Raw genomic sequence first — 24,482 nt, forward strand, 5'->3', positions numbered from 1 at the left:
AAATGCAGATGTGTGCGTTCATACGCATGCTCTGTATTTTCTGCCTGCTCAGCCTCTTCACTTGGATGTCTAACAGGCCTTGGCCTGAATCCTAAAGCGTGTACCTTCTCTGGGCTTGCCTGACTCAGGGCTCTATTCTTTTAGTTGCTCCGTCATCCTGGAACCCACTATTTCTTACCCACACATTTAATCCATTAGCAAATTTTGTTGACTCTTTCTTCAAAATCCACCCAAATCTGGGCACTTTTCACAGAGCGCTACCACACTCCAGTTCCAAACCACAGCTCTTTTCTGGATCACCGCAGGCTCTCATAGCTGTCTCCCCCTTATAGCCTGGACCCCCTACGGTGTATTCTCTGAAAGCAGCCAGGAATGTCTGTTTCTGGCATAAGGGCTCGATTTACCATCCTGCCACAAACAACTATAAAACCAGTCAAAATATCTGAAGCAACTCTTTTATGTACATAAACTCATATTAAATTTGTGCATATGCATGGATCTGATTATGAACTTTCTATTCTTTCCCTGGTTTGTTTTTCTATCTACCACCACTGAAATACTTTAATTATTGAAACTATACGATACATGCCAGTATCTGGTACGGTAAGTCTCTTACCCTTCTTTTGCAAAATGTTCTTGGCTGATTCAGGCGTTTCTTTTCCCAGGTAAATTCCATAAGGATTTTATTGGAATTGTTTTATATTTGTAGATTTATCTGAAGATTAGTGGGTTTCTTCCAACATTAAATCTACTCATCTGAGAAAACAGAAAATACTACACAGTTTTGATTACTGCAACTATATAGTAAATCTTGAAATTGGGTAGACTGATTTCTCCCACTTTATTATTATTTTTTTTTTAGGGAGAATTATAAGCAATATGTTTAATTACTTTGGAAACAAAACACCCCAAATAATGCCTGAACCCAAAACATACATAAAGATGGCCAAAAACGTTTTAAAATAATAGATTTGAAGATCATTTGTAGTTTTTCCCTTATAACATGAGCACTTTCAACTGAACAGTAAATTAATTATAAACCATATCAAATCATATTAAGGCAGACGATCAGTCTGGTTGCAGTTTTAACTACTCCTGGGAAAGTTGTCTTGTTGGAGTTGGGAGCACTTTCTCTCAGCTGTTTGGTCAGTTGACCCCGGAAGGGGCAGTCCTGGAGTCGGAAGATGGGAAGCCAGGCCCCACCTGTCTTGTCACTGCTCATTCTACTGGCGCTCTGAGACGGAAGCAGACACAGAACCTTGGCCCTTGTTGACATCGCTGACCCACTGCCCATGGGAGTCCCACTGACGAACTTCCTCCACAGGGTCACTTATTATCTCCACCTGAGACAGCCAGAATGTTGGCTGTGATGGACCAGCTCACGTGCCACACATCATTGAACTTATGCTGTAGTTTGGGGGACCATGTATTGCTTGAGGCATCATCATAGGTCCAAATGAACAAACGACCATCCTGGGGGCAGCTGGCGATGGTGCTGGTGGGTCGGCCAACGAAGGGGGCCCAGGTCACATCTCGAACCCAGTTACTGTGTGCTTCCTGCTTCTGCTCCTCCTCCCACTGGCCGTCCTCCTCTTCCTCCCACAGCTCAGTGAAGTTGTCACAGATGCCTGAGGCAAATGTAGTTGGGCTTCTGTCCAGATGGCTGGTCTATGAGGCTTCCAGGTACAACAGCAGGGGCCCAGCTGATGGCATTGCAGCCAATTGTGTGAGCATTGTTGATCTTCTTCACTTCCCCCTGGCCCTCCCCAGTGTGGGTCAGCAGGTAGATGGCCCCATCCAAACTCCCATAGGCCAGGATCAGGCCATAGTCACATGGGGCTCAGCACACAGAGTTTATTGAGGAGTCGTGTCCCGTGTGCTCATGTGTCTTCTCCCAAGTGCTGTCTTCCTCTTTCCAGATGATGACTTTCCAGTCATAGGAGCAGGATGCCAGGATATTGCCATATATGGGGTGGGCCCAGGCCACTTGCCACACAGGACCCTCATGACCCCAGAGGTCTGTGACGAGAATCTGCCCTCCGTTGTGCACATCAAAGATTTTGACAGACCTGTCTGATGAGCAGGTTGCCAAGCGAGTGCCATAGTAGTCCATCTGGGCATCGTGAATCATGTCCTCATGGGAGGTGTCCACAGTGTTAATTACTGACACCATGATGACGGCGGCCATGGTGGCTCCTGGTCTTGGATGTGACAGCTCTTGGCAGAGCCTCACTTTATTCTTTTTAAAAAAATATTTTTATTAAAATATACAATATTATATTAGCTTTAGGTGTACACCTTAGTTATTCAACAACCTCCCACTTTCTTCTTTTTTGAATTGTTTTAGCTAATTTAGTTCCTTTAGCTTTCCATATAAATTTAGAGTCAGCTTGTCTACATTTACAAGATTTAGCCTTCACTGAAGTTTTATGGTTTTTCCCATGTAACTCTAGCACATTTGCTGTTGAGTGTATTCTTATGTATTTTGTTTTATTGTTAGCTCCCTTTATCCTCCCTGATTTATAATTGTCTTAAGTATTTCCTGTACGTACATTTAGAATCGCATGCGAAAGTATTATGATTTCTTTTTTTTTTTTTAAAGATTTTATTGGGGAAGGGGAACAGGACTTTATTGGGGAACAGTGTGTACTTCCAGGACAACAAGTCAAGTTGTTGTCCTTTCAATCTTAGTTGTGGAGGGCGCAGCTCAGCTCCAGGTCCAGTTGCCGTTGCTAGTTGCAGGGGGTGCAGCCCACCATCCCTTGCAGGAGTCGAACCGGCAACCTTGTGGTTGAGAGGACGCGCGCCAACCAACTGAGCCATCCGGGAGCTCAGCGGCAGCTCAGCTCAAGGTGCTGTGTTCAACCCTAGTTGCAGGGGCGCAGCCCACCATCCGTTGCAGGATTTGAGGAATTGAACTGGCAACCTTGTGGTTGAGAGCCCACTGGCCCATTTGGGAATCGAACCGGTAGCCTTCGGTGTTAGGAGCTTGGAGCTCTAACCGCCTGAGCCACCGGGCCGACCCTATAATTTCTTTAACTGTCAAACTGAATTTAGGAAACTTAAGAGGTGAAGGGAAATGTATGTACTTAACCACATTTTAATTCTTTATATTGTTCTTCTTTCTTGATGTTCCAAATTCCTTCTTTTATAGGTTTACTTCTGTTTAGAGAACTTCCTTTAGCCATTCTTTTTGAGTAGTTTGCTAGCAACAAATTCTCTAAGTTTTCCTTCCTCTGGAAATGTCCTGATTTCCTTCATTCTTAAAGGATATTTTCACTGGATATAGAATACTTGGGTCAACAGTCCTTTTCTTTCATCACTTGAACAATGTTGTGCCACTTCCTTCTGGCCTGCATGGTTTCTGATGAGAAATCTGCAGTCATTCACGTTGCTTTTCCCCATAAGTAAGATGTTGTTTTTCTCATTGCTTTCAAGATATGTTCTTTGCCTTAACCTTTAAGAAGTTTGACTATGAGGTCTCTTAGTGTGGATTTCTTTGAATTTATCCTATTTGGGATTTTCTTAGATTCTTCAATCTATAGGCATAGGTCTTTGCCAAGTTTGGGGGATTTTTAACCATTAGATCTTTGAACACTTTTTGTCCCCACCCTCATTCTCATCTCCCTCTGGAATTCTGATGATATGAGTGTTAAATCTTTTGTTATAGTTCCACAACCTCTATTCGTTTTTTAAAAAGTCTGCTTGCTATCTGTTGTTCAGATCAGGTAATTTCTGTTGTTGTAACTTCAAGTTTACTGATTCTTTCCTCTGTCCCTTCCATGTTGAGCCCATTTCAGTTATTGTACTTTTTAGTTTTGCAATTCCCATTTGCTTCTTCTTTATATCTTCTATTACTTACTGAGATAATCTATTTTATCATTTGTTTCAAGCCTGTTCATCATTGCTTGTTGAAACATTTTATAATGACGGCGTTGAAATATTTGTCAGATAAAGTCTAGCATCCTTGTTTTCTGGGTGTTGGCATCTATTGATTGTGTTTTTTTATTCAAGTTGAGATTTTCCTGGTTCTTGGTATGAGTGATTTTTTTTATTGAGATGGAATTTTGGGTATTATGAGAATCTGGATCTCATTTAAACCTTCTGTTTTAGCTGTTTCTTGTGACATTTCTCCAGCAAAAGAAACGAGGTGCTGCCTCATTACTGCCAGGCAGTGGTAGAAGTCCAGATTCCGACGTGGCCTCTGTTGACACCTGTGAAGGGAGAGCCTTCTCATTGTCACGGGTTAGGGGAAGGAGTTCTGGCTTCATACTGACATAGTCCTACTGGCCTCTGCTGACATAACCCTGTCCGGGAGTGATAAGTTTCTCATTATTACTCTCCATGTAGCCTCCACTGACACCACAGGGTGAGGGCTGGGGTAGGTTCTTTACCACTGTGCAGTGGTGAAGGTCCTGAGTCTTCTTTAGGTCTCTCTGACACCACGCCTGTGGACAGAGTGAAGAGTGCTTTGTTATTACTGGGTGAGGGTGGAAATCCCAGCCCCCTACTCTGCTTCTGTGACACCACCCTGATAACAGGGAACATGGGATTTGGGGCACCTCATTACAGCCTGTGAGGGTGGAAGACTAGGTTCCCCACTTACCCTGTGCTGGCAGGTGAGTTCACAGTTTTTTCTATTGCGTTTCACTGGAGTAGAACAGTTGTTGTCTAAGAGTTTTCTGTCTTGCTAATCTCTTTCCTGGACCTTTGACTAGAAAGAGCAGGGTTTTGTTGGGGCCTTTTTTTTTTTTTTCCGTCTGTGCTGTTTGGTATTTCTGTGTTGCAGTTTCTTTAGTTATAAGTCTTGGGTATTTAAGGCAAAAAGAAAATCCAGAGAAGTCACTACCGTGTTGTTCCTTGGGGATGCTATGGTAGTCATCCCCAAGATTCTTAGCCAATCCTCTCTTTTTTCTCCACTTTTCAGAGTCTTCTTATGTTCATTATATACATAATACCCAGGGTTTTTAGTTGTTATTTAGCTGGAGGGATAGGGAAAAGTACATCTATGCCATCTTCCCAAAACTTTGTGTAGCATTTTATTTCATACCTTTTTCTTGCTTAGTGTCCTGGTTAGTATTTCTGAGACAGAATTAAATAATAAGAGGAAAAACATCTAGCATTTTTCTCATTCCTTACTCCCTGGCAATGCTTCTAATGTCTAATGTTACCCCATGAATTATGATGCTTAGTGTTGGACATTAGTGTGAGACATTAAATTCAGTCAGTATACTTAAATTCAGTTGAACAAATCTTTGGTCGTACCTACCATGTATAAGTCACTGCTCTAAAGCTGAGAATGTAGCTAGCAGGGGATGAAGAGGTCACAATTGTTTTCTCTTATATTAAAAGTTATCTTTTTTTCTACTACAAGACCCATCTTTATATTAACACTATGTCGCCCATTCATTAATCCCTCTGGCTTGCTCTAGATGGGGAAGGGAGGCAGGAAACAATATGGTTCACAGTTAAGACAAGAGGAATATGAGGTATATTGAGTTGTATTAAATCTATGGGCCTATTTCGGTTAAGAATCTTAGTGTCAAGTAACATAAACAAGTTCAAACTAGCATAAATAAACAGAGGGAGCTACAACCATTGTACAATAGCAGGCCATTTAACAGAGTCCAAAGGTAGGCTACGTACTTGAGTCTTAAGCCTCAGAAAGGACTGAAATCGGGATCCATGAGGAGCCTTTATATCTATGTTCCCTCCCTCTCTCCAGGTCCTTTGCCTCCACTTCTCATGGGGAGTTGGCTTTATTCCTCTCTTCGCTGTGATAAGACACACCCCAGTTTCTAGGTTCGTGTCCTGTCGTTCAAGGAAATAGTCCAGGCTGAGTTAATTCCTCATTTTCAGCATCAGATTGGCTCATCTGGACAGTTGTCAACTCCTGGTCCAGACAGTTATGGCTAGAAAGCCTTGTCATGTGGTACGAACATGGCTGCTAGGAGTTCATCTATATCTTAAGGGTATGTGACACCCCCAAAAGATGGAGTGGGTATTCTCTTTATGCCTTATGATTATACAGTAATAACCTGAAGCTACAGTAACTACATAAGGAATCATATTATACATGCAATAATATAATTGCACAGAATAACTACCTTACATTGAACCTCCAAAGTAGGGCTTCTGTCAATTGCTGTGAGAATGTTTGGCCTGAGGTTACGCCCTTCCTGGTCTAGGTAGTATGGTTTTATCACTAGTGGATTCTCTGCCTTGCTGTGGGTCATATTATGGCTTATAGCAGACTCTTTGTCTCTAATTTATATTCACTTTCACCTCTGCTGGGGCTTATAGATAAATCCAATACAGAAATTCTTTTGACTACAAATAATTTCAAATGAGGGTAGCATATGTCCTAGACAGCAAGATTAAGCCATGATTTCTATTCTTACAGGGTGAGTTTAATCTTCTCCCCAAATCTTTTTCTTTACTGACACTTTTTTTTTGGTATTGGTATAGTAAAGAAATATTCCGTGTAGTTGAGAATGTTAACTACTTGATTCCACATCACCTCCAATTTTCGGATACAAACATATACTTAAGTCCGGCTGCAACTTGTCATTTTCCATCCTTTTTTCACAGGTAGAATCATTCCCTGCTGTTTTCCCTTTTTCTCTTAGGCCATATTACAGCATATTCCTCCATTCGAGCCAAGTACCCTTTCTCCATGCTGTGCTTCTAGCATTCAGATGTTCTAAGCAACTTCCTTCTTCTGCTACCTCTTTGGGAAGCAGAGATCCTGGTCCTACCTCATCTAGGAAGAACTACGTACAACGAGGTCAATTTCCAGGGTTCAGAGGCATAATCGGAAGGGCTCACTCTTTAGATAGGCCCAGCAGGAATTCAGGACAGCCTCAGATCCTCCTGCCCATGTTGAGCCTTGTGAAGACAGAAGCCCTGGCTAACAGGTTAATTACAACTTCACGAGAAGCTCTAAGCTAGAACCATCCAGCTAAGCTGCCAGATTCCTGATCCTCACAACCCTTATGAGATAATAAATGTTTATTGTTTGGAAGCTCCTGAGTTTTGAGGTAATTTTTTTAGGCAGCAAAAGATAACTAGAATCTTTAACTAACATTTATTTTCATATATTTATCAAGTCTCATGATGTGCCAAGCACTGCTAGAGTCCTTGTCCCCCAAATCTGCTATATAGACGGGAAACTGTGATGGGCACAGCTCTTCGTGAACTCTTACAACAACTCTGTGAGACCATTGAACTGATTTCAGTTTTACAGATGACGGAACTATAACTCGGAGGGATTAAACGTGTTCGGGGATACCAGCTGATCCATTATACTAAAATAACTAATTAATGTTAGTTTGGTTGCCCAAATTGTTTTGGGAGTCTCCTTATTATCTAGATATGCAAGAGAAAAAAACAGTTGTCTCATTCTTGCCTGCATGGGACATGTGTCCCCTGAAAAACCTAGGGTGGCATGAGGTGTTGGCTGGGATGTCGGCAGCCACTTGTAATGCAGAAATCTATTTTAAAGCAGCTCCCATTTAAAGATAGCCTTGGCAATGAACTTGAGTCAAAAGGCCAGATGTGTCAAGGAGATTGGCGTACAGAGTGGATAGCTGTGGTGCAGCATCATTTAGCTTTTGTTTTTTCATTTTTATTAAATTTATTGGGGTGATATCAGTTAGTAAAATTATGTAAGTTTCAAGTGTACAATTCTATAATACATCATTTATATAGTGCATTGTGTGTTCACCACCAGAGTCAGTTCTCCTTCCATCACCATATATTTGACCTTCTTTACTCTCTTCTACTACCCCCTTCCCCCCTTATCCTCTGGTAACCACTAAACTGTTCTCTGTGTCTGATTTTTTTTTTTTAATTAATTTATTTTTTTAAATTAGTTTCAGGTGCACAAGACAAAGCAAAACTTAGACGTTTATCATTGTGTCTGATTTTTTATTTGTTTCTTTGTCTTGTTCTTTTGTTGCTTTCAGTTTTATATGCCGTATATCATGCTTAGCATGAAAATCTCAAGGTCCATCCATGTTTTCGCAAATGGCAGTATTTATTTCATCTTTTCTTATGGCAGAATAATATTCCATTGTACGTATGTACCACTTTTTCTTCATCCAGTCATATATTGAAGGACGTCTCAGTTGTTTCCTTATCTTGGCCACTGTGAATAATGCTGTAGTGAACATAGGGGTACATATATCTTTATGGATAAATTTTTTCAGATGTTTTTTGGTAGATAATCAGAAGAGGGATTGCTGGGTCATATGGTAATTCTATTCTTAATTTTTTGAAGAACCTGGAGGTTTTCCATATTAGCTGTACCAATTTACATTCCCACCAGCAGTGTATGAGGGTTCCTTTTTCTCCACAAACTCTCCAACATTTGTTATTACTTGTTTTGTTGATAATACCCATTCCAAGAATATCTCACTGTGGTTTTGATTTACATTTCTCTAATAGCTAGAGAAGTTGAGCATTTTTTCAAATATTTGACAGCCATTTATATGTCTTCTTGGAAGAAGTGTCTGTTCAGGTCCTCTGCCCATTTTTCAATTGGATTGTGTGTTTTTTATTGTTGAGTTGCATGAGTTTTTTTTGTTTTTGTTTTTGTTTTTTTACATATTTTGGATATCAGCCCCTATTAGAGGTGTGGTTTGCAAATATCTTCTCCCATTGGGTTGGTTGCCTCTTTGTTTTGTTGATGGTTTCTTTTGCTGTGCAGAAGCTTTTTAGTTTGATATAGTTTCATTCGTTTATTTTTGCTTCTACTTCCCTTGACTTGGAGGTCACATTCATAAAATCCTCTCTGAACCTAAGGTCCATAAGATTAGTACCTACATTTTCTTCTGTTGTCACGCAGCAGCCTAACTATCTGTCCCCTCGTGCCTGTCCCTAAAGAAAGGAGAGTCTGTGAGACTGTTCCTTTCAGGGACTTTGCTTCACCTTTGTGCTTACACCTTACGTCTCCCTGTTTGGCCCCCAAAAGATGGTTGGTCAGCCAATGACGGGTAAGATTCCTCACGGGAGGAACAACCCAAGCCAGGCGGAACCATGTGGGGACCACCAGGAGAACTCATGGGGTCTATAGAGGTGGGCACAGCCCCCAACCTTCCCCCAGCTAAGGAGAGCTTCTGCCTATGTGGCTATATTCCTTCCCATAACCTGCTTGGGAAGTGAGTCAATGATGTGGTAACATCAGTTCTCCTTCCATTCTTATCAATAAGTTTCAGCATAAAGGATTTGTCCCTGGGGAGGCACATATCATAATTGTTATGACATCATGGGACTTTCTATTCCGGCTGTTTGCAGGCGAGGGTGATAGATTTGAATCAGTTTTCTGGTATGATGTATGAGACTCACAGACTGTGGAGAAAACAATACTACTTCCTTGTGTGTACATCAATAAAAGCCAGAAGGCGGCCCCATTTGGGGCTCTCAGTCCTTTGAGGCTGGGAGACCCTTGACCCCCTGTTTCATAACTTTCTTGATTTCTGTTTGTTTCTTAACCCTTCGCCGCCCCTTCTCATTCTCTCACTGCCTGTGTTGCGCTAGACGCGACATTCTTCTATGCAATTTATTGTTTCAGGTTTTATGTTTAGGTCTTTGGTCCATTTTGAGTTAATTTTGGTACATGGTGACAGAGAGCAGTCCAGTTTCATTCTTTTGCACGTGGCTTTCCAATTTTCCCAGCACCATTTATTGAAGAGGCTTTCTTTTCTTCATTGTATGTTTTTTGTCCTTTGTCAAAAATTATCTGCCCATATGTATGTGGGTTTATTTCTGGGTTCTCAATTCTATTCCATTGGTCTATGTGTCTGTTTTTCTGCCAATACCATGCTGTTTTGATTATTATATACTGCTTTGTAGTATAAATTGAAGTCAGGGAATGTGATATCTCCAGCTTTGTTCTTTTTTGTTAGGATTGCTTTGGCTATTCAGGATCTTTTGTGATCCCATACAAATCTGATGATTTTTCGTTCTATTTCCTTTAAAAATGCCAGTGGGATTTTGATGGGGATTGCATTAAATCTGTTTATTGCTTTGGGTAATATGGACGTTTTAACTATGTTGATTCTTCCAATCCATGAACATGGAATATCTTTCCATTTCTTTGTGTCTTCTTCAATTTCTTTTAGTAATGTCTTATAGTTTTCAGTGAATAGGTCCTTCATATCCGTTGTTAAGTTTATTCCTAGGTATTTTATTCTTTTAGTTGCACTTGCAAAAGGAATTGACCTGTTTTTGTTTTTTTGTTTTTTTAAATCTGTTTTTCTGAAATTTCATTGTTAGTATATAGGAATGCAATGGATTTTTATTTATTGATTTTGTATCCTGCAACTTTGCTGTATTTGTTTATTATTTCTAATAGTTTGTTTGTGGAGTCTTTAGGGTTTTCTATATAAAGAATTATGTCATCCACAAACAGTGACAATTTAACTTCTTTATTCCCAATTTGGATGCCTTTTATTTCTTTCTCTTGCCTGATTGTTCTGGCCAGGACTTCCAACACTATGTTGAATAACAGTGGTGACAAAGATATCACTGTCTTGTTCCTGATCTTAAGGAAAAGCTTTCAGTTTTTCACCATTAACTATGCTATTAGCTGAGGGCTTGTAGTATATGGCATATATTATATTGAGGTGTTTTCCTTCTATGCCCATTTTATTAAGTGTTTTCATGAAAAGTGGAGGTTGTATCTTATCAAATGCTTTTGCTGCATCTATTAGTATGATCATATAATTTTTACGCTTTATTTTGTTATTGTGGTGTATCAAATTGATCAATTTGCATATGTTGAACCCTCCTTGTGCCCCTGGAATGAACCCCACTTGATCTTTTTGTTGTATTTTTATATTCAATTTGCTAGTATTTTGTTTAGGATTTTTGCATCTGTATTCATCAGAAATATTGGTCTGTAGTTATCTTTTCTTGTTTTATCTTTACCAGGTTTTGGTATCGGGGTAATGTTGACCTCTATAAAATGAGTTAGGAAGTATTGCCTCATTTTCAGTTTTCTGAAAGAGTTTGAGGGAGACAAGTATCTTGTCTCCCTCAAAACATCTTTAAATGTTTGGTAGAATTCACTAGTGAAGCCATCTGGTCCTGGACTTTTGCTTTTAGGAAGGTTTTGGATGACTGATTCAATTTCCTTACTGTTGATCAGTCTATTTAGATTTTCCAGTTCTTCGTGACTCAGTCTAGGAAGACTATATGTTTCTAAGAAGTTGCCAATTTCTTCTAGGTTATTGAATTTGGTGGCATATAGTCCTTCATAGTATTCTTGTATGATCCTTTGTATTTCTGTGGTATCCATCACAACTTCTCTTTCATTTCTGATTTATTTGTGTCTTTTCTCTTTTTTCCTTAGTGAGTCTAGTCAGGGGTTTGTTAATTTTATTAATCTTTCCAAAGAACCATCTCTTTGTTGCATTAATTTTTCCTATTGTCTTTTTGTTCTCTATTTCATTTAATTATGCTCTCATTTTTGTTATTTCCTTCCTTCGGCTGACTTTGAGTTTCATTTGTTCTTCTTTTGCTAGTTCTTTAAGATGTAATGTTAGGTTGTTTATTTGGGAATTCTCTTGTTTCTTGAGATAGACCTGTAGTGATATAAATTTCCCTCTTAATACTGCTTTCTCAGTATCCCAATAATTTTGATACAATGTATTTTCATTCTCATTTGCCTCTATGTATATTCTGATCTCTCCTTTTATTTCTTCTTTGAAGTCATTTGTTAGTAGCATGTAGTTTAATTTCCATGTATTTGTGGTTTTTCCCACTTTCTTTTTACAGTTGATATCCAATTTCAAAGCATTATGGTCAGAGAATATGCTTGGTATGATCTCAATCTTCTTAGATTTGTTTAGAATAGTTTTGTGTCACCACATATGGTCTACCCTTGAGAATGTTCCATGTGCACTAGAAAAGAATGTGTAGTCAGGTGTTCTAAGATGAAAGGCTCTGTAAACGTCAATGATGTCTATTTGGTCTAATGTGTCATTTAAGGCTGATATTTCCTTATTGATTTTCTGTTTGGATGATCTATCCATAGCTGTCAATGACATGTTTAGGTCTCCTACTATAATTGTGTTTTTGTCAGTTTCTACCTTCAGTTCTGTTAGTAGTTGCTTTATATATTTTGGTGCTCCCTCATTGGGAGCATATATATTGGTAAATGTTATGTATATAGCACTTATATATTTTGGGGTTTCCTGATTGGGAGCATATATATTGGTAAGTGTTATGTCTTCTGGTATTGCCCCCTTTGTCATTATGAAATGTCCATCTTTGTCTCTTGTTACGTTTTTTATCCTAAAGTCTGTTTTGTCAGATATAAGTATAAATACACCCTCTTTTCTCTGGATGCCATTTGCTTGGAGTATTGTTTTCCACCTTTTAACTTTGAATCTATATTTGTCTTTGCAGCTGAGATGTGTCTCTTGCAGCATATGGTTGGATTTTTTTTTTTTCCAATCTGCTACTCTGTGCCTTTTTATTAGTGAGTTTAGTCCATTTATGCTTAGGGTGATTATTGATATATGAGGATTTCCTATAGCCATTTTATCTTTGTGTGTGTGTGTGTGTGTGTGTGTGTGTGTGTGTGTGTGTGTGTTTTGGTAGCTCAGTGTGTTTCTGTCTGTTATTTTAATTTGGTGGTATTCTATGAGTTTTTCCTTTGTTTCCTCCATTTTTATGTTATGTGTCTCAGTTCTGAATTTTTTTTTTAGTGATTACCACCAATTTTATGTAAAAGAAAGTTTCATGTATACAGTAGTCCTTTTCATCAGCATGCTTCTTTTCTCCATTTGCCTTTGAAGATTCAGACCTTTACACTCCCCCCCTCTTGTTTTTGTTGCCACAAGTTATCCCTACTTATGCTGTGAGTTTATTTCTGAGTTGCATAGCAAGTTGTCTTTTTCTTCTCTTTTTCCTTTTTAAAAAATGCTTTTATCTTCTTTACCCTTTATGTTATGTTTAAGTGTATAGTGCCCTATTTTGTATAGGGGTTGCCATTTTCTGCCTCTGTCTGTCTGTTAGTAATCTTACTCATAGTTTTGTATCCTTTTGTCTTTTTGTTTTGGTTAAAATAACCTCCTTCAGTATTTCCTGTAATGCAGGCCTTGTGATGGCAAATTTCCTCAGCTTTGCTATATCTAGAAAGGTCTTTATTTCTCCTTCATATCTAAAGGATAACTTTGCTGGATATATTATTCTTAGCTGGTAATTTCTCTCTTTCAGTTGTTTGAATATTTGATTCTAATCCCTCTTGGCTTGTAGAGTTTATGTTGAAAAATCTGATGATAATCTAATGGACTTTACTTTGCAGGTCTTTTCCCTGGTTGCCTTGAGAATTCTTTCTTTATCACTAATTTTTGACAGCTTCAATATAATGTGTCTTGGAGAAGGCCTGTTAGGATTAAGATAATTAAGTGTTCCGTTTGCTTCTTAAATTTGAGGATCCAGTTCTTTCCACAGGTTTGGGAAGTCCTCATTGACTGTTTGTTTGAATAGGCTCTCTGTGCCCTCTCCCTCTCTTCTTCTGGTATACCCATTATTCTTAAATTGCTCTTTCTGATGGAGTCAGATAGTTCTTGTAGAGTTCTTTCATTTCTTTTAACTCTCAAGTCTCTCTTTTTTCATCTTGATTATTGCCAGATTTCTATTCTCGATACCACTATCTCTTTTCTCCATCTGGTCAACTCTATTTCCTAAGCTCACTATTTCATCCTTCATCTCTTTTACTGAGTTCTTCAGCACCAGAATTTCTATTTGGTTCTTTTTAAAAATTTCAATCTCTTTGGTAAAATATTCATTTTATTCATTGATTTTATTTCTGAGTTCATTAAACTGCTATCTGAGTTTTCTTGCATCTTGTTGAGTTTTTTCAGAACTGCAATCCGGAATTCTCTATCATTTAAGTCATCTATTTCCGTGTCTTTTTTTTCTGGAGATTTTTAAATTTTCTTTCTGTGGTGCCTTGTTACCTTGGTTATTTATGGTAACCAATATTTATGAATTATTTCTCTTCCTGGGCATTTATGGGAATGGACTCTGCAGCAAGTTGATATGAAGAGGTCTTTCTTTAGTTTTCTAGTAGATAGTGCTGGAGCATTTTATTTTCTCTTGTCCTGTTGTCTCGGTAGAAGATTTCCTGGGGAGGTGGGTGTCTCCTGTATGACCAGGTCTCCTTGGTCTCAGGGCACACCCCTCCCCCCACAGGAGGACGTGGTGGGTAATGGGACTCTGAGCCCCTGAAATCCCAGTGCTGCCGCTGCAGCCAGATGCAGAGCTGTGTGCCTCAGTAGCCCTGGGTGCCCCTGCTGGGATCAGCCACAAAAGGTGGAGGCAGAGTGGGCTGGGAGATGCAGCTGGTATATTTATGTCTTTGTTCTCCTCTGAGTAATGGCAACTGCCAAATCACAGTTGCCTTGACCCTGTATCTCCTCCCTTGTCACTGGAATTAGCTGCAGTGTGCATCTGCTGCTCAGGAACTGTCTCTCCAGCTCTGAGTTGTAGATATTCTGCTCTTTAATCTGACATTGCTACAGTTTTTTTTCTGGGGCCCACAACTAACACTGGGAAGATAGGGGGAGGTGGCCAGGTGGCTTTGTGTTTTGCCTGCCAGTGGGGGCTGTTAGACCACAGTTGTAGCATCTCCGTATTCAGTCTTTGCCCTGTAGTCTCTGCCCCATTGCTGGGTTCAGCTGTATTATACGTTGATCATTCAGGCAGGATTGCTGGGGCCACAGAGAGTGCACCTGCCGTCTCAACACTCCCCTCTCCCGGGACCGCAGTGAGCTCCGGGCTTCGTACCACGGCCCCGTCTCTGCACTTCTCAACTTCCTTCCCCCTTGTATGCCCCAATTCACCCACCTTCAGATGTTTCTATGTGTGTATCTCAGACGTGTTTGTGTGTTGCATAGGGAATCCCTTGTTGAATTATAGCTATTCGACTTGTTTTACCTTCAAGGGGAGAGATCAAGGGGGACCCCTCATACCTCCATGTTTCTAATGTCACATATCATTTAGCTTTGATCACATCATTTTATCATGTCCATTTCTTGGATGTCGAGGTTTCTTTATTTGCTGGTGGTTTTTAGTGAATAGCAGTATAGAAACCATAACTTTTTATAAATAAAAATTTAAATGCTATCAAATGTATGGGAGTTTTTTTGGCAATATAGTGGCCACCAGATAACTGTATTAGCATAATTGTGCTAATTAGCATAAGTGATATACCATGCATCCTTAATTTTGACCCTTCAACTGTGTAGCATGAAAACATACTAATCCACACCAACTTACAAAATTAAGAAGTTTTACCTTCACCAAACTGCAGAAAGTACTGTAAATTAAGAAAGATCCTTTTCCAACCACTTAATTATAATTGCACTTAAGAATTTTTTAAGGTTGAAGAAATTAAAATCTTTAGACAGATGGTTATGTCAGGTTTGATTATCCTTATTTTTGCTATGAATATATTTATTTATGAATAAATAGGTTGTATCTATTAATAGTATAACAGCTGGAACAATAACAGTAAAAATTAATGTCTTTGCATATGATTCCTTATCCCAGTTGGATACTAGACTTACCAGGGTGATCACTTTGTAAGGTATATAAATGTCTAGTCACTATGTTGTACACCTGAAACTAACATAATATTGTACGTCAACTGTAATTGAAAACTAAATTTGAAAAATAAAAGAAATTAAACTTAAAAAATAAAGAACACTCAAGAAAAAGAAAGGAAGGAAAGGGGCGGCTGGTTAGGTCTGTTGGTTAGAGCATGGTGCTCTTAAAAACAAGGTTGCTGGTTCGATCCCCACATGGGCCAGTGAGCTGCGTCCTCCACAACTAGATTGAAACAACTACTTGACTTAGAGCTGATGGGTCCTGGAAAAACACACTTAAAATAAAATAAAAAGTTAAAAAAACAACAACAAGAGCCTGCCTTAAAAAAAAAAAGGATAGATGGGAAGGAGGGAAGGAGGGTAGGAAGGAAAGAAGAAAGGAAGGAAAGAAGGGAGACCCCAATTTAAAAAAAGTGGCAAAAGATAGACAATGATCTGAAGAGGATATTTTAGTGACCATTAGACATATGAAAAGATGCTCAACTCTGTCGTAATCAGGGAAGTTAAAATTAATTTTGAGTTAGTTTTATGCCCATAATATTGTCACATTTTTAAAACTATCTGACAAGGGTTTGAAACGTATTGGAGTGACAGGAAGTCACCCTATAAGCTAGTGTACAAATGAGAATAGCCAGTTGTGCTTGAGATCGTAATAGCCATTGAAGGTTAAATACATACACTCCTTTTGACCCAGCCACCCCAAACCTAGTTATAAACCTTTGAGGTATTGAACAAGTGTATAAGGAGACTTATATTAGGGTCTTTATTGTAGCACTATTAGTGGTGATAAAAAATGGGAAACAAACTGTGTCCACCAATAGGAAAATGGGTTTAAAACAAGAAATTTTATATAATAGGTTAATATAAAGCAGTTAAAATTATCAAGCTATATTTACGTGCATCAACATGGATAAATCTTGAAAATGCATTGATAAAGAGAAGATGTGGAATGGTGATGTGTATAATATCACATGATGCAAAGATTAAAAGTAAGGAAAACAGAATTATAAATTCTCTCTACATATAATCGATATAACAACATGAAAAGAAAGGATACACACCAACTTCCAGTTACCTTTGGGAGGAAAAGTGGAGATTGGGATCAAGGAAAAAAATGGGGGTTTCACCTCTAGTGGTAACGTTTTATTTCTTATACAACAGAAACAAAAGAAAAAGAACTTGAAAGAAATATAGCATAATGTTAAAATTTTTGTTAAAAAATTAATTAAATGAGGCACGTAAGAGTTCCCAGCACATAAAAAGAAAATTGAAGAAAAAATAAGACAGGCAATTAAGAGATGGAAGATAGAAAGGAATCAGACTCATTGGATTTCCCTAGGCAGCATAAGCAGCTGCAGGGCTCAAGGTGGTGACATCAAAAACATTTCAATGGAGGATGGAGGATGTTTTTTTAAAAAATTGTTTCCAATAAGAGTTGGGGATGATATCTTGCCATGTGTAGAAAGCTGGTTATACGTAAAAAACATGAAAATGGACATGAACAATCTGGAGCCTCACTGATATCAGGAGAGTCACTATTGTTTAACATCTTTATCCCTAATCTGGAGGTCCCAGAGCACAGGAAACTGTGGGCTCAGAAAAGCCGTCAAGCCCTTCCCAGGTCTGAGATTTCAGGCTGCTTTCACTGAACTGTGGAGTAGCCCACAAAGGATAGGAAAGATGGGGTCATCAGAACTCTCCTGAGTGGGCATCGAGTGATGCTGACCCACAGAAGGGATGCAGGTTCAGCTGTCATCGGGTATTCTGGGCCATTGTGCCGTCAAGGACCAGGCTGAGAGCACTAGAAGGGAGGTGACTTGCATTTGGCAGATACTCAGAGAGGAAATTATGTGTGGCTGGTCCAGACAGGCAAGGCAAGGCTGAAAGAGAATCTGGTTAAGAGTCCTAAAGTTGTGCAAACCCTAGAATATAGAATATGAGTATTTAAGAGAGGAAAATCTAGGATAAAGGAAAAGAAACTCTGCTTTGTATAGATATTTCAAGTTTCTGTCCCTAGGTTGGTGCCTACTGAATGATAAAAATTGATCAAAAATATTTTGTTTAATTTGAGACGACTTTTGGATTCAGCCTTGACCTCCAAGCTTGTTTGGATAAGCCATGTCTGGATAAAACCAAACATGACTGGGGACCTCAGTTTGGGCCTTCCTTTGGGGTTGAGGCTGAGTTAGGTTGCTCCCTTAACTTCGGGTAGGGCACACAGCAAGCTCACATCTGTTTTCTATCCATGTAGCCAATTGCCCAAAAAGATGTAAAAACTCCCATTTTCCCCAAGTATTGAAAAATCAAATGCTAAGCAAGACACAATCATATTCCCCAAACTCAGCTTATGTGTAAATTAAGCAGTGCATCACTAATTGGTAGCTAGATGACTAAAGAAGCCTTGCTTGAATATCCATTTTTAATTTCTTATTTGCATGGGAAATACCCTATCTTTCAGCCTGTTAAAGAGCATTCTGATTTATAAGGCTATCATCCTAATTGAATAATGAGATGCTGCTTAGCATGTTGTTGTTCAAAAATGTTTCTCCCCTCCAGTTACGTTTTTGAAAAAGTAGGTAAGTGCCATTATTTCTATTATTAATGTCAATAATATGGTCAGTTTTCTCCTAAATCTGTCTCTCTTATAGGGGGATGAGCTGTAAGTTAAGAGTTGGAGGGAATTTGTTTTGTATTTAGGAGGGTCTACTAACATAAATTAAGGTTTCTCCATGATACTTACAAAAGTGGTGAAAATAGGATAAATGTTTCTATGGACCAGATACTGGAGGTGTCCAAAATGAACTGATACATTTTAATATCTTTGTTGAATATTCTTCTTACAGTCATTGATAGTGATAGGTTGTTTATCTTGGCTTTGGCTAAAAGAAGATAATTTTTGATGAACAACTATCCATTAATTATATTTTACTGATTCTGTATAAATGTAAAGAATAATAAGTTGGTAGTCAGTGTAACACAGATTAATTCTAGCAAACAAAAGTAGGCTGGCATCCAAAGGGGAGATGAAACATTCCTGCTCTACCCCTCTTCTCTAAAGCCTTTTTGGCTCAATGAAAGCAGAGTTCACAGGATCTTTGCATCTTAGCAGCAGACAAAAAAATGTTCTCCCTATAAGAAAGAAGCACATAAAAATCTCAAATGAATGTTCATCAGATCTCTGAAGAAGGGAAGACTTCCTAAGCTAAGAAGCAGTAGAAATTATTATAATGAAAAAAAGTTAGTTAGATTTGACTACATACTTCCCCCCCATTCCCTGTTTCATCTCTTTTATCTATCCATCCCTCTCCATGTCCACCACAACTTTTTACTGCAAGCCACTGTATCTCTTACAAAAACTAAAAACAACAGCAACACATATGACAAACAAACAAATAAATCTAAGATCCCAATATAATTTTACTCTAGGTGAGGTGAGGAGCCACTGGAGAGTTTTTATTAATGGAAGGGTTATTATCTGACTTAATTGATCATAGGTCCAGTCAGTCTGTGTTGAGAATAACTGTAAGAAGTCTGGGTGAAAGCAGAGGCCACTGGAGTAATTCCATGGGAGAAGGTGGCAGCCCGCACCAGGGTGGCAGCAATAAATGTAGAGAGAGAAGTGGTTGGATTCTGGATATATTTTGAAGGCTGAGCTGACAAAATGTGTTGATGGACTGGACATGGAGTTTGAGATGAAGAGGAGTGAGGAGTGATTCCAAGCTTTTTCACTTGAGCATCAGGAAGAGAAGAATTTTAACTGAGATGGGCAAGGTTGTTGGCAGAGCAGGTTAGGGAGAAGCTTGGCTTCAGACATGCCAGTTTTGACTTGACTATTAGATGTTCAATGGACATGTAGAGTAGGCATATGGTGTTTATATAACAGGAAGAAGGAATATATGAAAAGTCAGAGAAGCAGTAAAGCCAGTGAAGGTTTAAAAAGTTCACACAGAGACAAGGCCCTGCTGACCTGAGTCTTGGGTCTCACGACCGTAGTGTAGTGCCAAGGCCAGTGACCCCGGATTCAGCCCCTGCAGTTGACTTTGACGATTACAGACCAATGGAACTTATCTTTCATAATGTAACTGATGATGGCGAAGAATTTTGAACATTTTCCCAGTTTTATTGCGATATAATTGGCACACAATACTGTATAAATTTAAAATATACAACGTAATGATTTGATATATGTATATACTGTGACATGTTCACAATAAGTTTGGTTAACGTCCATCACCTCATATAGTTATAATTTTTCTTGTGATGAAAACTTTTAAGATCTACTCGCTTAGCTACTTTCAAAGTACAATACCAGATTGTCAACTACAGTCAACATGCTGTACGTTACATCCCCAGAACTTATTTATCTTCTAACTGGAAGTTCGTATCTTTTGACCATCTTCACCCATTTGCCCCATCCCCCACCCTCTGGCTCCAGCAAGCACCAATCTGTTCTGTTTCTATGGGTTCATTTTTTTAAGATTCCATATATACATGAGATCATACAGTATTTGTCTTTCTCTGTCTGACTTATTTCACTTAGTATAATGCCCTCAAGGCCCATCCATGTTGTCACAAATGGCAGGATTTCCTTCCTTTTTATGGTTAAATAATATTCTGTTATATATAAACCACATTTTTCTTTATCCATTCATCCATCAGTGGACACTTAGGTTGTTTCCATGTCTTGACTATTGTAAATAAGGTTGCAGTCAACACGGGGGTGTAGATATCTCTTTGAGATAGTGATTTTATTTCCTATGGATATAAACCCAGAAGTGGAATTGCTGGATCATATTGGAGTTTTATTTTTAATTTTTTGAGGAAACTTCATACTGTTTTCCATAGTGGCTGCACCGATTTACATTTCTATCAACAGTACACAAGGGTTCCCTTTTCTCCACATCCTCACCAATTCTTAACTGCTGTCTTTTTTATGATAGCCATTCTAACAGGTATGAGGTGATATCTCATTGTAGTTTTGATTTGCATTTCCCTGGTGATTAGTGTTGTTGAATATCTTTTCATGTACCCATTGGCCATCTGCATGTCCTCTTTAGAAAAATGTCTATTCAGATCCTCTACCCATTTTTAAATTGGAGTATTATAATTATTTTTTTTTTGCTATTGAATTGAATGAGTTCTTTATATATTTGGATATTAACCCCTTATCAGATATATAGTTTGCAAATATTTTCTCCTATTCTGTAGATAGCTTTTTCATTTTGTTGATCATTTCTTTTCCTATGCAGGAGCTTTTTAGTTTGATGTAGTCCCACGTCTTTATTTTGCTTTTGTTGCTGTGCTTTTAGTGTCATATTGAAAAATCTTTGTCAAAATGAGTGCCAAGGAGTTTTCTTCCCTGTGTTTTCTTCTAAGAGTTTTATAGTTTCAGGTCTTACATATAAGTCTTTGATCCATCTGGGGTTAATTTTTGTAAATGGTGTAAGATATGGGTCCAATTTTATTATTTGCATGTGAATGTCTAGTTTTTACAACACCACTTACTGAAGAGATTATCTTTTCCCCATTGAGTATTCTTGGCTCCCTTGTCCAATATTAGTTGACTGTGTATGCGTGGGGTTTATTTCTGGGTTCTCAGTTCTGTTCCATTGGTCTATGGGTCTGTCTTTATGCCAGTTCCATACTGTGTGAATTACTATTGCTTTGTAATATAGTTTGGGATCAGAACATGTGATACCTCCAGTGTTGTTCTTTCTCAGGATTGGTTTGGCTCTTTGGGGTCTTTTGTGGTTCCCAATGAATTTTAGGATTGTTTTTTCTATTTCTGTAAAAACTGCCATTGGAATCTTGATAGTGATTGCATTGAATCTATAGATGACTTTGGATAGTATGTACATTTTAACAATGTTAATTCTTCCAATCCATGAACACAGAATATCTTTCCATTTATTTGTGGCTTCTTCAATTTCTTTTATTAATGTGTTAAAGCTTTCAGTGTAAAGATCTTTTACCTCCTCGGTTAAATTTATTTCCTCCCTTTTGGTTTTTGATGCTATTGTAAATGAGATTGTTTTCTTTATTTATTTCTCAAATAATTCACTATTGTGTATCAAAATGCTACTGATTTTTATATGTTGATTTTGTATTCTGCAACTTTACTGAATTTGTTGATTAGTGCTAACATCATTTTTTTTGGTGGAATGTTTAAGGTTTTCTCTATATAAAATTATGTCATCTGCAAACAAATACAATATTACTTCTTCCTTCCAGATTCAGATGCCTTTTGTTTATCTTCCTTGCCTGATTGCTCTGGGTAGGACTTCTAGTACTATGTTGAAGACAAGTGGTGAAAGTGGGAACCCTTGTCTTGTTCCTGATTCTTAGATGAAAAGCTTTCAGTCTTTCACCATTGAGTATGATGTTAGCTGTGGACTTGTCATATATGGACTTTACTATGTTGATGTAATAATTACATCAAAATTACATGTAAAAGTAAAATTATGTTGGGAGGTTTTGTCATGAAAAAAATGTATTTTGTCAAGTGGATTTTCTGCATCTATTGAGATGATTGTATGATTTTTATCTTTAATTCTATTAATGTGGCGTATCACATTTATTGATTTGTATATGTTGAACCATCCTTGCAAAGCAGGGATAAATCTCACTTGATTACGGTGTGTGATCCTTTTAATGTGGTGTTGAATTCCAGTTTGGTACTATTTTGTTGAGAATTTTTGCATCTATATTCTTCAGCAATATTGGCCTATAATTTTCTTTTCTTGTAATATTCTTTTCTGGATTTGGTATCAGGTTAATGCTGGTGTCTTAAAATGAGTTTGGGAGTGTTCCTCCCTCTTTGATTTTTTTTTTTGAAGAATGAGAAGAATTGATGTTAATTCTTCTTTAAATGTTCGGTAAAATTCACCCGTGAAACCATCTGGTCCTGGGCTTTTCTTTTTTGGGAGGTTTCTGATTACCGATTCAATCTTTATTCATTATTGGTCTGCTCAGATTTTCTATTTCTTTATGATTCAGTCTTAGTAGATTGTATGTTTCTAAGAATTTATCCATTTTTTATAGGTTGTCCAATTTGCTGATGCATAGTTGTTCTTATGATTCTTTGTCTTTCTGTGGTATCAGTTGTAATGTTTTTTCTTGCATTAATAATTTTATTGATTTGGATTACTTTTTTGGTTAGTCTAGCTAAAGTTTTGTCAATTTTGTTGATCTTTTCAAAGTGCTAACTCTTGGTTTTGACAATCTTATCTATTATTTTCCTGTTCTCTATTTCATTTATTTCTGTTCTGATTTTTATTATTTCCTTCCTTCTGCTAATTTTGGGCTGTTTGTTTTTTTTTCTAGTTCTTTGAGGTGTAAAGTTAGGTTGTTTATTTGAGTTTGTTTCTTGATGTATGCATTTATCACTATAAACTTTCTTTTTAGAACTGCCTTTGCTGTATCCCATAGTTTTGGTGTGTTGTATTTCCATTTTCACTTGTCTTGAGACTTTTTTAAATTTCCTTCTTAATTTCTTCTTTGATTCATTGGTTGTTCAGGAATCTGTTGTGTGATTTCTATGTACCTCTGAATTTTCCAACTTTCCTTAAGTTATCGGTTCTAATTTCATACCACTGTGGTTGGAAAAGATAGTTGATATGATTTCAGTCTTCTTAAATGTGCTAAGACTTGTTTTGTCATCTAACATATGATCTATGCTAGAAAATGTTCTGTGTGAGGATGAGAAGAATGTGTATTCTGGTGTTGTTGGATGTAATGTTCTGTATATAGACCTGTTTGGTCTACAGTATTGTTGAAATCCACTGTTTCTTTGTTGATTATCTGTCTGGATGATCTATTTATTGTTGACAGTGGGGTATCAACTATAATTATATTGCTGTTTATTTTTCCTTTTAGTTCTGTTAGCATTTGTTTTATTTAAGTGCTCTGATGTTGGCTGTATAAATTTTTACAGTTGTAATATCTTCTTTATGGATTGACCCCTTTATCATTATATAATGCCTTCTTTTGTCTCTCTTGAACATTTTTAGCTTAAAGTCTATTTTGTTTGGTCTAGGCAAGCTATCCCTGCTTTCTTTTGGTTACTATTTACTTGAAACATTTTGTTCTGTCTCTTAAATCTCAGTCTATGTGTGCCTTTGAAGCTAAAATGAGTCCCTTACTGGCAGAATATAGTTGGATCTTGTGTTTTTATCCATTCAGCCATTGTTTGTCTTTTGATTGGAGAATTTAATCCATTTATGCTTGAAGTAACTATCTGTTACTTACTGTTGCCATTTTATTGTTTTCTGATTGTTTTGTAGATTCTTTGTTTTTTGCTTATGTTGCTGACTTCTTTTGTGATTTTATGACTTTTCTAGCTGTATGCTCTGGCTCCTTTATAATAATCTTTTGAGTATCTACTGCAGGTTTCTCCTTTTTGGTTACCATGGGGCTGACATAAAATATCTTAAAACATTCTATTTTAAACTGATAACAACTTAGCTTCAATAGTATACAAAAACTTTATATTTTTACTTCCCCCCTCACATTGTGAGTTATTGATGTTACAGATTACATATTTTTAATATTGTATATCCAATAACAAATAATTGTAGTTATGATTATTTTTATTTATTTATTTATTTATATTTTATTTACTTATTTATTTATTTAAGGAAGGCGCAGCTCACAGTGGCCCATGCGGGGATTGAACTGGCAACCTTGGTGTTATTAGCACCACGCTCTAACCAACTGAGCTAACTGGCAACCCCTGTAGTTATGGTTATTTTTAATACATTTGTTTTTAACTTTTAAACTAGAATTGTAAATGAATTATATACCATCATCACAATGTTGGAGACTCTACCTTTGCCTATATATTTACCATTACCAGTGAGT

General features: G+C 37.7%; 1 pseudogene; it reads right to left on the reverse strand.

Annotated features, from left to right (window-relative positions):
• Positions 1 to 1,211: 1,211 nt before the first annotated feature.
• Positions 1,212 to 2,179, reverse strand: LOC109453150 (protein SEC13 homolog pseudogene; annotated as a pseudogene).
• Between the last annotated feature and the right edge of the window lie 22,303 nt (positions 2,180 to 24,482).

Source organism: Rhinolophus sinicus, chromosome 8, assembly GCF_057876585.1.
Source record: "Rhinolophus sinicus isolate RSI-liver-muscle chromosome 8, RSI-T2T, whole genome shotgun sequence".
NCBI lineage: Eukaryota > Metazoa > Chordata > Mammalia > Chiroptera > Rhinolophidae > Rhinolophus > Rhinolophus sinicus.